Source organism: Myotis yumanensis, unplaced genomic scaffold (genome assembly GCF_028538775.1).
Source record: "Myotis yumanensis isolate MYYU_CA2020_CCGP unplaced genomic scaffold, mMyoYum1.0.hap1 SCAF_1, whole genome shotgun sequence".
In the NCBI taxonomy this organism is placed as follows: Eukaryota; Metazoa; Chordata; class Mammalia; order Chiroptera; family Vespertilionidae; genus Myotis; species Myotis yumanensis.
Window position 1 is genome coordinate 63464959 of NW_027223752.1, and position 4434 is coordinate 63469392.

The following is a 4434-nucleotide window of genomic DNA, read 5'->3' on the forward strand; positions in this document are numbered from 1 at the left end:
AAAAAAAAAAAAAGACCGTACCCTTTTATGTAATGATGTTTACTTTGAATTTATATTAGTTCACACAAACACTCCATCCATGCTTTTGTTCCGGCCCTCCGGTCCAGTTTAAGAACCCATTGTGGCCCTCGAGTCAAAAAGTTTGCCCACCCCTGGACTAGACTCTTCCTAGTGGAATTTCTTGAGAAAGGAAACTGTTAATGTCCAAGTCTACCTTGTAATTAAAGGGAGCTAACAAGCCCATTTGCAGACCTGGGTCCCATCATCACCCAATCCTCAATCTCTCCTGACCTGTATATAATCTGTCTTTCTCTCAGCCTGGGTAAAGACAGTAGCAGACCATAGTATAGAAACCAACATTAGGGGTAGCAACCAGGATAGTGAGTTAAGGTTGAGAGAATTATATTTTGCATCTTCAAACTCTGCAATGAACAAAACCACAGAGGTAAAATATTTGTTTCACATTCCAAAAGGATCCTATGACTCATGTAATTCCTTTTCCTTGACTGGTCCTTCTCTTTCTGATCACTTCCATCTCATCTCAGGCAAACCTAACCTTTGTTACCCTACTGTGAGCACAGGATGGGTTTCCCATAGGGTGGTGTTTTGAGATTCACCAAGTTAATTTCATTCCTGCTTTGGCTGCTCTGAAATCAGCCACTTTATGCAAAATTGAATGTAGGTGCTGTATTTATTTTATTTAATTTATTTTTTAAATTCTTTATTGTTGAACTTATTACACATGTCTCCTTTTTCCTCCATTGACCTCTCCCAGCCAGCCTGCCCGGCACAGGTCCTCACCCCTCTACTGTCTGTGTCCACTGGTTATGCTTATATTCATGCATACAAGTCCTTTGGTTGATCTCTTAACTACCCTCCCCACCCTCCCCTGTCTTTTCTTTGTGGTTTGATGGTCTGTTCAATGCTTCTATGTCTCTGGATCTACTTTTCTTCATCAGTTTATGTTGTTCATTATATCCCACAAATGAATGAGATCATATCATACTTATCTTTCTCTGAACGGCTTGTTTCACTTAGCATAATGTTCTCCAGGTCCATCCATGCTGTTGCAAATGGTAAGAGTTCTTTTTTACAGCAGCATAGTATTCTATTGTGTAGATACACCATAGTTTTCAATCCACTCATCTGCTGATGGGCACTTAGGCTGTTTCCAAATCTTAGCTATTGTAAATTGTGCTGCTATGAACATAGGGGTGCATATATTCTTTCTGATTGGTATTTCTGATTTCTTGGGCTATATTCCTAGAAGTGGGATAAGTCAAATGGGAGTTTCATTTTTAATTTTTTGAGGAAACTCCATACTGTTTTCCACAGTGGTTGCACCAGTCTGCATTCGCTCCAGCAGTGTACTAGGGTTCCTTTTTTTCCACATTCTCTCCAGCACTTGTTGTTTGTTGATTAGAGCCATTTGACAGGTGTGAGTGGTATCTCATTGTTGTTTTGATTTGCATCTCTCAGCTGATTGGTGACTTTGAGCATTTTTTCATATGCCTTTGGCCTTCTGTATGTCCACTTTCAAAAAGTGTCTATTTCAGTCCTTTGCCCATATTTTTAATTGGATTGCTTATCTTTCTTTTGTTAAGTTGTATGAATTCCCTATAAATTTTGGAGATTAAGCCCTTATTGGAGATAACATTGGCAAATATGTTCTCCCGTGCAGTGGGCTCTCTTGTTGTTTGCTGATGGTTTCTTTTACTGTGCAGAAGCTTTTTATTTTGATGTAGTCCCATTTGTTTATTTTCTCCTTAGTTTAAATTGTCCTAGGAGATGTATCAGTAAACATATTGCTATGAGATATGTCTGATACTTTGCTGCCTATGAATTATTCTAAGATTTTTGTGCTTTCCCATCTTAGATTTAAGTCCTTTATCCATTTTGACTTTATTTTTGTGAATGGTATAAGTTGGTGGTCTAGTTTCATTTTTTCACATGTATCTGTTCAATTTTTCCAACACAGGTGCTGAATTTAAGATTGAGCAGATGCCAGTGAAAAGAGAGGCCCCTTTTGTTGGCAGGGAAGACTGGACTTATTTTCCCATATGGTTAAGACAAATACCCCTGCAGCCAGCCCTTTAGGCAGCTTTCACGACCATAGGTTCTCTGCTTATGCTCTGTGGCCAAGGAAAAGAGAAAACAAAAAAAATTCTAGGATACCCCCATTAACCTCCAAATGATAGCTTTTGAGGTCTGACCTTACTTGCAGGTTCATAATCCTAAGACTGTGGCTTCTACTTTCACATCCATTCAGGCCTCTATTTTTCTAGGTCATTGTGTAAGGGAAAGCACAGAGGAAGAATTAAAACCTTCTGCCTTCAGGCCAAAACCCTTCAATTTTCACTTTGAACAGAATCAATGATTCTGAGCAGAAACATCTTCCATAACTACCTGCCAGGTATTATAACAAGGGAAGTCAGGCACAGATCCTTTGCATAAATTGGGAATGTTCTGGTTCTTGAGATGGGAAAGAATCTTAAGAGAGCCAGTCTTGTACTCAAATACATAATAACTAGTACACAGTGCCCCTCTAGGCTGTGGGGCTAAGAGAGGTTTGTCTTTTTATTGGGTGGGAAAATGAAAGAATACCAAATTATACTGTATCAGGAAAAACCATTGCGCTAACAAGGAAGGAATCTTCTAGGGTGCCTCTTGTTTCTCTGTATTTTCAAAAAGACTGTCATTTTTTACATCTCAGTTTGATGACTGTACCTCTGAGAATGTTTGGGACAAGATGATTTTCTATTTGCGATGTCCATCGCTTCTCGGCCTTTTGGCTAAGATCAAGTGTAGTATCTGTTCTTATCAGTTTAATATTTGCGATGTCCTTTAGTTTATTCTCATGCAAGGTCCCTATGACCTTGTTAGTGTGGGTGGTGACATTGGTAGAAAGTCAAAGCCACACTTGCACTTGCCAAATAGAATCCTACTGTCTGTTGAAAAGCAACTAGGGGGAAATCATTCATTTGTATTGCAGGACACAAGTATGGACCACAGTCTGAGTGATTTTCACTGGTGTGGCAGGGTGGATGATGGCCCCCCAAAATGATCATCTCAGTTCTAACCCCTGGTACCTATGAATGTGGCCTTATTTGGAAAAGAGGTCTTTGCAGACATATTTATGACTCTCAGGGTAAGATCATCCTAGATTTAGGGTGGCCTAAATCTAATGGCAATTGTCCTTAAAAGAGAAAAGAGGAGATTTTAGATACAAGAGAGACCCAGAGGAAAAGCCATGTGAAGATGGAAGCAGAGACTGGAGTTACACAGCTTCAAGCCAAGGAATGCCAACGATCGCTAGCTACCACCTGAAGATAGGAGTGAGGCCTGGCACGGATTCTCCCTCAGGACCTCCAGGAAGAACAACCCTGCCAACACCTTGATTTTGGACTTCTGACCCCAAGAACTGAGAGAATAAATGTCGTTTTAAGCCACCCAGTCTGCGGTAATTTGTTATGGCAGCCTAAAAGACTAATACAACTGGTATGAGGCATATACTCACAGAAACACCCTGATGAATGATAACAAAAGACTCTCAGATTCTGAGATGGACTCTATTTGGTCATTTATTCACTCATTTTCTCATTCGTTCATTCATCAAATATCTACTATGCACCTGGCTTTAAATATGATTGGGGCTTTTTAGATTCTTTGATACATTCTTATCCACGGTAAGTTTGTTTGCTCCTAACTCTGTAGGTGGAGGAAAGTTTACATAGATATTTTGGACTTCTAAAGCTCTGTTATCTTCTGGATTCTTCATAAATGACCTAGACACTCTGCCTAACGGCTAACAAAAGGCAATGACAAGATGTAAAATATGATTTTTCCATCATTTGAGAATTTCATCTAAGGCCAGAGAGTTTAAGACAAAGGGTGATAAAGACTTCCTTACATTGGTAGGAAATGTGCTAAATACATCTTTGTAGGATTTACAAAAAGATAAAACCCTTATCTATGTACATGTAATCAAAATATGAGAAAAGAGGTTGTTAGAAAAGGAGCCACTAAAAGGAATTCATAGAAGCAAACGCTGTTGAGAATTTTCTTCTTGGGAACACTCCTTACAACTGAGCTAAGTGTACATTGCACAACTACAGGGGGCACCATTCAATCCACACTCACTGGACATTTATAGGGTTATCACAATTTTCCAGCAGGTGGCAGTAAAGTAGCTTGAGGAGTAAGGTCCTTTTTCTAATCCATGCAAGGTCATTGGGCTCCTTTTCCTTCCTCCTGTTACCCTCCCCCAAGCCAGGTACTAGAGTTCGGAGAGAATCTTCATGGATATTGAGATTCACTGCAACAGGAGAGATTAGCTGAATGAATGCTGGTTGAGTTATAGGAACTATAGGCCTGCCCCAGGGTACTTACCATCAGAGCAAAGCCTGGGAATCCTGGGAGAGCCTGATAAGTGTA

General features: G+C 39.9%; 1 pseudogene; it reads left to right on the forward strand.

The window, feature by feature from the left end:
• Positions 1 to 2772: 2772 nt before the first annotated feature.
• On the forward strand, positions 2773 to 2927 carry LOC139001500 (U2 spliceosomal RNA; annotated as a pseudogene).
• The last annotated feature ends 1507 nt before the right edge of the window (positions 2928 to 4434 follow it).